Source organism: Panthera tigris, chromosome B3 (genome assembly GCF_018350195.1).
Source record: "Panthera tigris isolate Pti1 chromosome B3, P.tigris_Pti1_mat1.1, whole genome shotgun sequence".
Lineage (NCBI taxonomy): Eukaryota > Metazoa > Chordata > Mammalia > Carnivora > Felidae > Panthera > Panthera tigris.
In genome coordinates, this window is record NC_056665.1 from 129119953 (window position 1) to 129132257 (window position 12305).

Consider the following 12305-nt stretch of genomic DNA (forward strand, 5'->3'; position numbering starts at 1 on the left):
AAGGCTGAAATAGTTTTTGAGACAAGGATGCAGGCAGGAGCAAGGGCAGGTGATGGATGGCAGGATGGGGAGAGTAAGGTGGAAATTGGACCCAGGTGAGTAATAGGGGTATTACAGGAGCTCCTGGCTTGTCTCTGAGGATACACAAATTTGAGAGAGCTTAAAGTTTCCATATTCTTCCATTAGAAGAATCTAACTTGGTATCCGAAGCTCACCCTTGATACTGACCCTATTCAAGGAGAACAAGGAGAAATGTGAATAAGGCATTTGAGTTTTAGCTTTTCAGTTTTCTTGTACCTAAAAATGACTCTTTCAAAAGACATCTAATGCCTATTTATGGCTCTAATATCAGTGGAGTATTTGTTTTGTAATGCCACAATGAACACATGGGCAACTTTTGGGCATTTTCTTTTGTCTTCATCTTGGTGCCTAGTACAGTGTCTGCATCCTTTAGATAATCATGACTGATGTGTTTGATCCTTTTCTGCGTTCACATGGAAAGAAAAAATGAATTGAGAAAGATCTTAGACCAATATTTTGTTTTCGTTTCCTCCATTTTATGAAGTCTTTCTCAGTCCTGCCATAGAGCGTGGCAGCAGTCCATGCAGGGACAAGAAGTCTTTCATGTAGAAGGGACTGAAGGAATTCCCAATAGAGGTTCAGAACTCAGGTCCAAGCTGAAAAACTCAAAAGCAATGGAGACCCTTACTTTTGGCAACAATCGGGCCTTCTTCCCAAAATGCCGCCCACAGTTTTCTTTGCAACCACAAACTAGAACTGTGGTTCAAAAGCAAACCGTATTTAAAAAAAATAAACAGAAATCATTCAGTGGATTTTATTCTACTGTAGAACCTCAAGACCCATTGGTGCAAAGACACATTTTAATGTCCCATGATTGGAAATAATTTATAGAGAAAGAGTCCAGAATAATTCTTACATTCTCTCATTAAAGGTTTTGTTGACTGTTTTCAATGGCACTATTGATTTTATCTTAATTTGTAACTCATTGGTTTGCTGATATCACAGAGAAGTTAATCAGAAATTGGGAAAAACAGTTACTTGTTGATTGTATTAGTAAGCATGAATTTCCATAACAAGATACCACAGAAAGGGAGGGCTTACACCAGAAATGTATTTTCTCATATTTCTGGAGGACGGAAGTCCAAGATCAAGGCACCAAGAGGGTTCGTTTCTGGTGAGACTTTTCTTTCTGCCTTCTTACTACATTTTCACATGACTTTTTCTCTCTGTGTTCCAGAAGAGAGAGAGTGAACTGGTGTATCGTCCTTTCCTTTTATAAGGATATCAGTCCCATCAGATTAGGGTCCCACACTTATGACCTCAGTTAACCTTAATTCCTTCTTTCGAGGTCCTATCTCCAAATATAGTCACATCAAGCTTACGACTTCAACATATGCATTTGGGGAAACACGAATTAGTCCATAGTATTGCTATTTGATTAATTATTTTTAAAAGGAGCAATGGAATAAAAAATGGATTTCACACAAATGGATTTTTAAATATATTTTGATTTAACGTAAGCAATTTTAATACAAAGTTACTAAATTTTGATAACAAAATTCTAACTTTCTAAGCTATGTTCAATAAACTGACTTTAACTAGAGCAACACATAATTGTTTAAAAAAAACTGCCTATAACAATTCTCACATAATATCTTAGTTAAGTGGTTTAGAAATAATTCTGATGACATCCTGAGATATTACATACTGAGCAGAAAGAGGTGCTATAGTTTCTGATTCCTTGAGACTATAGAGAATTTAAAGTGGGTAACTTGATACTGGGAAGTAACATTTTAAACATATTTATTTAAAGTGTGTGTGTGTGTGTGTGTGTGTGTGTGTGTGTGTGACCATTTAGTAGTGTAGACACAAAACAACTGAAAAACCTTTAAAAAATATTTTTCCTAATTATTGCCTTGAAAATAAAAATCAAGTACAAATTAAATTATGGTTTAGGACCCTCATTTAAGCAGTTGTAAGTGTGTGAAATGTATTTTAGAAAAACCTTCCAACAGAAATTAAAAGGCATATGGATATATTCGGGTTATCTGAAAAACATCTCTTGTACCAAACGACCAGTACACTCTCCCATCATTCTAGAGAAACAAGCATCTTACATTAAACTTGACTGGTAAAATCATCACTGCTCTGGAACCACTGTTTCAGGCTATGGATCAATAATATTGACTAGGAAAGAAATTCCTCAAAGCCCGGTTTTGTCATTACCATTAGCAGAACACCACTTAAGTAATGTTTTGATATTTGATATTTTGATTATTTTTGAGACAAGTATTCTGTTAAATATTTATTGAGTAACTTCAAGTTACAACTGTTGAAATTTTTCTCTCGGTAAATTAGCTATGCAATTGATAGCACTTTAGAGTTAAGGTAAATTAAAATCATTTTATTTCACCCATGAATGCGCAATGGAAGGCACCAGTAATGTCTTCCAGCCATATTCTACTCCCCCTTTTGCTATGACAACTTTCAAAGATTTAAGTTCTTGAATCCCATGTGGGGAAATGTTTCAAATGATTGTATGCTAAGGGAAGTGGGCGTAGGCCATCGTAGTCCATGCAGAAAAGGGTTTTACAGCTGCAATCCTTTCATACTTGGTAACTATATTCTCTTTAGTGAAATGGCGTCTGTATGTGCTTAACTATCCAATTAATTTGAATGGTTTGCACTCAAATTCAAGATAAAGTGAAGTTGTCATCACTATAAAATTCCAGCCTGGGAAGTGGAAGAAATATCTGTTGAATTTATGGAACTGGAATTCAGATGGTAATTGGGACCATTCAGACAACTGTGTCGGTTAGCAAAGCAGGTCTCAGTTTAGAAAACATACAGTTTGGGGTAAATACATCTCTTTCAGAAGGATCCTCAAATGGCTGTTCTAGCATCAAACTCTGGAGATTTTCATGACTGCCTGTCATGCTGTGTTAAATCTAAATCCATGTACAGTAAAACCTTGGCTTGTGAGTAACTTGTTCTGTGCGTGGTCCACAAGATGGGCAAATATTTCTAATAAATTTTAACTTGACAAATGAGTGATGCCTTGCAAAACAAGTAGTACGTAACACCGAAGGTCACATGATCACAACTGAGCCAATGGTTCTCTCTCTCTCTCTCTCTCTTTCTCTCTCTCTCTCTGTTGCTGTGGGATTGTAGGTGATTGTCTCCCATGCTCAGATGCTCGGTCTCAGGCCTCGGTGTTTGGCAAAAATCTGTGATTTTTCAGAACAGTGGAAGGTTCCCATAACTGGCACTAGTGTATTTTTTGTCGCTTCAAAGCACCTTTGCTTTTCCATACAAGAGTGAGCTTAGGAATGCTCTGCTTCATTCTAGGTCAGGCTGCCTGCGGATAGAGACCCTTTCCTCTGCTGCCTTATTGCCAGTTACATTAAATTCAGTATATGAACAAGAGTTTATTAATACCGTACTGTAGTCAACATCCGTGTGAGTGTACCCAATGAGCCCGATGCAGAAAAAGGTTGAAAAGAAAGGCGGTAAGGAGAAGGAGATGATTATAGTGGAAGTTAAGAAAGAAATCATCAGGAAGTACAAGTGAGGTATGCAAGTGGCCAAAATGGCAAGATTTTATAAGAAGTCGACGTCTGCAGAGGAAGAAGAGAAAAAGGCAGAGGAATGCCTCCCTTCAAATGAGATTAGGGAGATGTGTAAAATGTGGGAAACAGTGCAAAATTTTGTAGAAAAGCACCACCCGAATAAGGCTGTAGCAGTGTAAGTGATGAGTCTGTTTAATGACAATGCAGTGCCACGTTTTCATGAAATCCTCAAAAGGAATGTCATTGGATAAGTTCCATGTTAAAGTTGCACGAAAAGAAAAAGACCGTAATGAGGCAATAGATAGCAATGATCCGTTAGTGAAAGGCGTCCTACACCAATAACCCTCCTGTCTCTTGTCTCCTTCACACCAGCCACAAAGGTTTTCAAAGGTAAGTACAGGTTAATTTATTTTTCTTTAAATCCTGTATTTCCTTTATTATTTTGTATTATATTACAGTATTGTAATTATTTTTTGTGAATATTTTTTGGTTGTGGAATGAATCATCTGAGTTTCCATTATTTCTCATGGGGAAATTCACTTTGATTTGCAAGTACTGTGGATTACAAGCATGTTTCCAGAACGAATTATGCTTGCAAACCAAGGTTTTACTATACATCATTTTTCTTCAGTTTTTAACATGATTTGTGATCTAGGAGGTACTATTGCAGATAGATTCCAGTTTAATGAGGCAATGACCTCAGTTAAGACTTTGTGGCTCTCATGCTTTTGGCATAGATACCTACACAACTGGGTAAAAAGTTAAAATTTTGGTTGTTTCACAAAAACATTATATGGATGAAAGAATATTGGTACCAGTGCCTGTTTATTGCCCCTACTTTATTTCATTCATTGACTAGGAAATGTATAGTTCTTATTTTGCCATAATCCCCATTCTACCCTACTGCCTAGAATCACGAAGAAGCCATTGCATCATATTATTAAGATCTCCAAAATAAAGCAGAATTTCAGGGGGATGTAGCACTACTTTTTCCAACACATTGGCTTCCTAGATAGCTCCTGAATTCCATAATTTTCCTGGTCTCTACATTGTGTCTCTTACAGTTTTCATCAATTTTTTGAACCTAGTCTAAACAGGCTTTCAACCCGTCACATTAGTTGGGCTATAGATATCAATTCAGTACTGGTGACTCCCTAAATTCTATTTTTATTTGTTTATTTAGTAACTGTCCACTCTAATAGCATCTAATCTACATCGGGCTAGGGACTTTGTCCATTTTGTGCATTGCTATAGGTCTAAAATATAGAAGAGCACCTGGTAAATAATAAACAGTAAATCTATCCTGAATTATTTCATTATTATTTTTCTTTTTGATGAGTATTTTAAGAGACATTCTCGTACAATTTAGAAAATCCTCCAAATTCCAAACGGGGAAAAAATCTAAGATGACTACTTTTCACAGGAGATAATTTTCTTCAAAAATAAACCCAAATTTCCTGACAGACTTCTCTGTTTTCTCTGTGAAAATAACCTCTTATTCATGCATTCCATGAAGATCCACACCCACTTGAACCCAGAAAGGTTTTTGTTGAAACTAAACAGTTCAGAATTTAAGTCTTAACTCGGCATATAATAGCTGTGTGGATTTTGTAAGTCACATAACATCTGTGCACAAGTCTTGTAATCAGACAAAAATAATTCTTCACTTGAAAATGTGGTATAAGAATTAGAGATAGCTTACATAAAACTAAGATCCCAAAGCCTGGACATGTGTCAGGGTCTCCAAAAACAAGATAATTGTTTTCATTAACCTTATTATTATTGGAAAATAATTATTCTCGACAAGAAAAAATTTAATTTTCATTATTTACCTATAGAATTCAAGGCGTTTTGTTAGGCTCTGTAATAGTATTGACTTTTGCTTCTAGAAAGCAGCTATGGTAGGAATGGATCACTTGAATCCAATCTGGTTTGTTGGAGGCCATCAGTGTTCATGGAGTCTGGGTTCTCTCTCTCTCTCTCTCTCTTTAGGTATAAGGCTTCAGGCATCTCTACTGAGCTGGTGGTGTTTACCAGGATTTTTCCTTCCTTTATTTCTTTTTTTTTTATTTAAAAATTTTTTTAAACGTTTTTATTTATTTTTGAGACAGAGAGAGACAGAGCATGAACGGGGGAGGGTCACAGAGAGACAGAGACACAGAATCTGAAACAGGCTCCAGGCTCTGAGCTGTCAGCACAGAGCCCGACGCGGGGCTCGAACTCACGGACTGTGAGATCATGACCTGAGCTGAAGTCGGACACTCAACCGACCAAGCCACCCAGGCGCCCCATCCTTCCTTGATTTCTAAGCTTTTTTCCCTCTAGCACCAGCTCAGCTCTCAGCCTCTAGACTTTCACTTGTGACTTAGCACATGCCTCTAAGGATAAAGTTTTGCTGATGGTTGGAGTTTTATGAGCACAACTCATTTCTCCAAAGCTCGTATCTTAAGGCCTGGCTGCCTTGATTTTTCTCCAATGCCTTCAAACAAATTTTGAAATAAATAAATAAATAAATAATCTCCTGGCTTTCCGCTAGCTCTTCTTGTTTTTAACAGGGGAAATAATCTGAAATGGTTTATCTACAAACTCAGAAGGACAATCTATAATACTGATATTTACAAGTGGAAATATCATTCACCAGTTTTTCTCAAAATCATCACACGATTTTTAAAAATAATCCCACATTTAACTTTTGCAAATTGGTGACTTTCACAAAACACAGTCAAAGACCGACAGACGTAGACCATGCAGCTTAATTTCTGTCTGAGCAATAATTGTCACCAATTGTAATCATAGTATTAAAAGCTCCTCTATCATCTTAGTATCACGGAGCTTACATTTCCATTTGTTTTTAGGTCTTTCTTATCACACGTGAGTTGTTAAAGATGGGGTGGCATATCATGAGCGAAACTAAGCAGACTTAGGATAATCATTGACCAGGTCACCTCTGATGGCTGCCGAGGAAAAAGAACGACGTCTCCTTCCCTGAGAAGGAAAAGCATCCCGCGCACAGACAACTTTCAGCGCCGATCTTGCCTGAACTACTTTGTTTACTTAACAAGACCGGATGGCTACCAGGGCCTCGGTGTCAGACTACATTAGCGTGCACGTACATGTAAAATTAATCAACAGACCTAGCATCTCGCCGTGTAGTCCCCGCAGAGCCGGGGGTTAAACATCTGTCTGCAGTGATGTTTCCTAAAAAGCTTTATGTAACGGCCAGAGGAACTCAGAGTAGGCACTCAAGGTGCAAGGAAGGGCAAGACAGACCGTGGAGGGAAAGTGCTGGTTTTCGGTGGACTGACAGCCTCACCATCATACCCAAAGGTTACAACCTTAGACTCCAAAAGCTTTTAAAGCTCCTTGCATCTGTGTTGCCTGACTGACTTTAGCATTAAGCACTTAGGACTAGGATACTCAGAACATGTGTCTTTTCCAGAGTTTCTTTAACGTGGATGAAAACGTTTGGGCCTTTCTGAAATATCTGCCTCATAAATCGCAACTTTAACTTCCTTGTGTCAGACTGAAATTGGTTTTTCCACGTTTTACCACCGTGGAGTTAAAGCAGTTAGGCGCGGGTACATTTTGCAGTGGCTTGAAACATCAGCAAGTTTTCTTCCTAATATTTGCCAAAGTTTGTTATGTGTTAGAAGGCAGCATGATGTAATTGAAATGACACGAGCTTTGGGTTCAGTTCTGGGCTCTGCTACTTATTAGCTGCGTGACTGACCCTGCCTCTTTGTCCGATGAACCAGGCCATGCCGCCTCCTTAGGGATATGATCTGTAAGTGTGCATTTAGGCTATATGGATCGTGTTCTATTTGGAAGGTGCTCTATATGCATAGCTACTCTGGAACCAGTTCAATAAATCAATCTTATTTGGTTTCTACCATAAGTAATAGTCCTGAAGAAATTGAGTTCTGTACTGACACCCTACAAATAGAAAAATAATTAATAGTGGGGGAGGGCACCTTTAACAGTGATAAAATAAGTCCTTTCACTGAGCTGTTTGAATGCTACTCGGAACATGCAGCAAAATGATAATAAACTCATCTTCAGGCAATTTATTTAGAATAGAGAAGATTTAGAGACATGCACGGAAGAGATTTTCCGGGGTGAACAGATGCATCACCACGTATCAGTCATTTGGAAGTGAGTGATAGTCCTCTGTCATTGAGTCGAATAGCAGGGTTTCTTGTTCAATGCAATCTTTGCACTGAATGTTTGAAGGTGCTCCACTAGTGAAATAAGAGAAATAGTGCCTGGGTTTCTATAGAAGTTTCCTTAAATTAGTCTCTTGTTAAATAATGGGCTATTTTTTTTTTTCAAAATTAAAATGAACTCAATTTATATGTGAGATCTGACAGAATCTTGCTCTAGGAAACGAATAGACCCGCAGCCAGGAGCTTTGAATTTTAACAATAGTCTTCTCTTGTCACCTGTGACCTTGGGTATGTTAATTAACCTCCCAGAATATCAGTCGCCTCATCTTTAAAATGAGAATTATGAAAGAGATTAACTTCTCAAAACAGCTTCTTGCTCAAGAAGTGGAAGAGAGACGGTGCAATATTTAAACTATTTGCTGATCTGGTGGTGAAACTGCCAATTGGAATTTGGGGAGACAGCCAGACTCAGACACTATTGCAGCCATCAGGGGTAAAGATGAACACTGCAGATCTGTGTCTGTGCTAGGCAGAATAATGGCCCCCAAAGCTGTCCAAGCTCTAATCCCCAGAGTCTGTGAATATGTTACCTTACATGGGTCTCTGCAGATGAGATTAAATTAGGACTTTAAAATAGAGAGATTATCTTGGATTTTCTAGGTAAGCCTGATGTGATCACATGGCCCCTAAAAGTGGAAAAGGAAAGCAGAAGTCAGAGTGATGTGCCGTGAGAACTTGAGCTGCCATTGCTGGCTTTGGAGACGGAGGAAGGACATCACAAGCCAGGCGATGAGGGCAGTCTCTGGAAACTAGAAGATGCAATAAAATGTATTTGATCCTGTAAAGCCTCCAAAAAGGAAGACCATTTTAAACATTGATTTTAGTCCAGTAAGACCATGCCATACTTCTGACCTACAAACTTTTAAATAATGAATTTGGGTTGTTTTAAGCCACTAAGTTTGTGGCAATTTGTTACAGCGGTAGTAGAAAACGAATATGATACCTAACATGGTAAGCAGCCCACAAAGAAGGTTTGAGTTTGCTGGATGAATAAATGAAAGAACAATGCATGGATGTACTACTAGGATAAAAATCCACGTGAAGGCTCCTGAGGAACCTATTAAATGGACCAAGGTTCTTTCACTTCCATGGTCTTTATGTATTCTCTAAACCCACACTCTGGTTTCTCCATTTGGGGAAGACTGCCTCACCTCAGAGCTCACTTCTCAAACCATCAACACATATGCATGTCGTTCAAAGCAAATGTCCCCTAATGCAAATACTAGCTCACAAACCTATCCTCTTAGAATGGGAGTTGCTGGAGAGCAGGATTGTTTCCTCTTCATTGCTGTCTCCCCAGTGTGCAGCACAGAGCCTGGGCCAAGTAGGAATGCAATGGAGAGGGGATGCTGGAATGAATGGGATGAAACACAGAAACCAGGAAGTGACTGGGAGTTCACCCAGTTCCCCAGTTCTGAATTTAATGCCTTGCACAATGTAAATGTATTTTAGTCTTTTGCTTACACTAATTCCATCCCAAGGGAGAAAACCTAAGATCTAATCTAATCACTGTTATCTACTCACCGTCCAGAATCTCCTGAACTTGAACAATTCTCTCCATTTGTTCTGATGAGGATTCCCTGTGGTCTGGCTGTCCATACACTGAAAACACCAACTTCCCCCTTCCACCTACAGAACTATATATAGAGTATATCCAGAGAAAATGAATAGGACACTTGCATTATTCTTCTGTAACAATTCTAAAATCCCACTGCTGATATACTATGAAGGTATCTCTCTGGAAGAGGAGAAATAATCTTTGTGGCCCTGACACTATCCTCTAGAAGCCTTATCTTATCCATCATGCTGTACAGCAATGTCTGAAGTTGGAATAATGCTCTCTTAAGAAATTGTACTGTTTTTAAAGCCAGGTTTAAATACATGGAATTTTAGAAGACCAAAGTTTACTGTAAGTCATAAAAAGTTACATAATTTTCAGTCTGCCCCATGGTTTATTTGGTAGAATTACTCCTTCAGAACATTTGTAGCCTTCCAATCTATTTAATTTGTTATGTACATTAATAATCATACTTAAATTATTGCATATAGTCTCAGATCTGCTTTATTTGTTTCTTCACGTCCATGCCCTAACTTTTAAATTAATTGTGGCTACATCGAAGCTACCAGGATCCTTTAGACTACACACTTAATCATTTCTGCTGCAAAGCTGCATTTCCAATCATCTCTCTAGCTATAATTTACATACATTTGAATTTACCAATTTTATGTACAATTTGATGATATTTGCAAAGTAACCAATGCCACAATTGTAACATAAAATATTTCTGACACATCAAAAAGTTCCCTCCTTGCAAATTTGCAGTCAAACTCTGCTTCATGCCCAGCTGAAGCAACTGCTGATCTGCTTTCTATTATTAGAGATTATTTTGTCTAGAATTTCTTATAAAAGGAATCTTACACTATGCACTATTTTGTATCTGTCTTATTTTACTCAGCCTAATGATTTTGAGATGCATCCTTAATTATGTGTGTATCAGTAGCTCATTGTATATCTGCTGAGTGGTATCCCATTATATAGATATACCAAAATTTGTTTCTCCATTATTCTCTTGGTGGACATTTGCATTGTCTCCAGTTTTTGGCTGTCATGCTCTATGACCATGCAGATTTTAATAGGAACACATTTTCTTTTTTTCTGATAAATATGGTAGAGATACATATGCTAATTGGAACTTTCTTGACTTTACAAGAAACTGCTAACATGACTGTGTGGTTTAACATTCCCACCAGCAATGTGATATCGTCAGTCTTTTTAATTTTAGGTATTCTGGAATGTGTGTAGTGATTTTATTGTGATGTTTATTTCTGTTAGTGATGATTATGCTGTACATCTTTTTATGTGCTTATATATCTTCTTTTATCTTCCTCTATAAAATGTCTCTTCAAATATTTTGTACTCCTGCTTTGTCCTATTGAGTTATAGAGTTCTGCGTGTACAGTTTGAAAAAAAAAAGTCCTTTGTCAAATTTTATATTGCAAATATTTTCTCCCAGCCAGTAACTTGTTTTTAAATTTCCATAAAAGAATCCTTTATTGAGCAGAAGTTTTTGATTTAGATAACTCCAGTATTTTATGGTTTATGCTGTTTGTGTTCTATCAAATATATCATTGCCCTCCCCAAGATTGCAAAGATTTTCTCATATGATTGTTCCTAGCAATTTAATTGTTTTAGCTTTTACATTTAAGTCAATGGTCTACTTTGAATCAACTTATTGTGTATTTGAGGGGGAAGGGTAGAACCATTATTCTGCATGTGGATATCAACTGTTAACTTCACTGCTTTAACAAGATGGATATTCTTTCTCCCTTGAATAACCTTGGAAACATTTTGAGATATCAATAGAGAATAGACTATTTGTTCATCTCTCTATCTTTATTCTGTTCAATATCTATCTATATGTAAATGCCACACTGTCTTGTTTCCTATGACTGTAGTAAGTCTTCAAATAACGTATAGTAAGTACTCCAATTTTGTTTTTATTTAAAAAAATGTTTCTGCTATTTGGAACATTTGTATTTCTCTATAAATTTTAAAATAAACACATCAAAAGTTTTACCAAAAATAAAAACAAAAACAACACACAAAAAAATCCAGATGGGATTTTGATCAGGATTTCCCTGAGTAATAGATCAGTGTTCTGAGAATGAACATCGTAATGGTACGTTGTTTTTCAATCCATGAATATGGTATATATTTCCACTTCTTTTGGTCTCCCTTAAGCATTGTTTCAGAGCTTTCAGTTCACAGGTTTTGCTTTTGTGTAATTAAGTTTGTCTCCCAATATTTCATATTTTGATGCTATTATAAGTGGTATTGTTTTTATTTCATATTCTAAGTTTTAATTGCTAGTACACAGATATATAATTGATTTTTATTGTGATTGTATTCTGTGACTTTCATAAACCCATTAATTAGTTCCTGTATCTTTGATATTAGATATGTAGAAAACCACATCATATGCAAATAAAGGCTTTTTTTTTCTACTTTTTCCTTTCCAGTCTCTAAGGTTTTCATTTTGTTTTTCTTTTCTTTTCTTCTCTTTTCTTTTTTCTTTTCTCCTTTTCTTTTCGTAAATGTTGAATGGAAATGGTGAAGGCATATACATCCTTGCTTCGATACTGATTATTAGAAGAAAGAAAGCATTTGGTCTTTTATTCTGAAGTATACTGTTAGTTTTGTGGGTTTTTAAAAATTTTTTTAATGTTTATTTATTGTTGAGAGAGAGAGAGACAGGCAGAGTGCAAGCAGGCGAGGGGCATAGAGAGAAGGAAACACAGAATGTGAAGCAGACTGCAGGTTCTGAGTTGTCAGTACAGAGCCCAACGTGGGGCTCGAACCCACAAACCGTGAGGTTATGACCTGAGCTGAATTTGGATGCTTAACTGACTGAGCCACCCGGGCACCCCACTTTTGTGTTTTTTTTTAATGTCCTGCATTATTTTGGGGAGCATGCCTTTATTTCTAGATTGG

The 12305-nt window shown here is 37.1% G+C and overlaps 1 long non-coding RNA gene across 1 annotated transcript in view; it reads left to right on the top strand.

The window, feature by feature from the left end:
- LOC122239293 overlaps positions 1–12305 on the top strand; it is a 132946-nt gene that overhangs the window by 89205 nt on the left and 31436 nt on the right. The window lies entirely within an intron of this gene.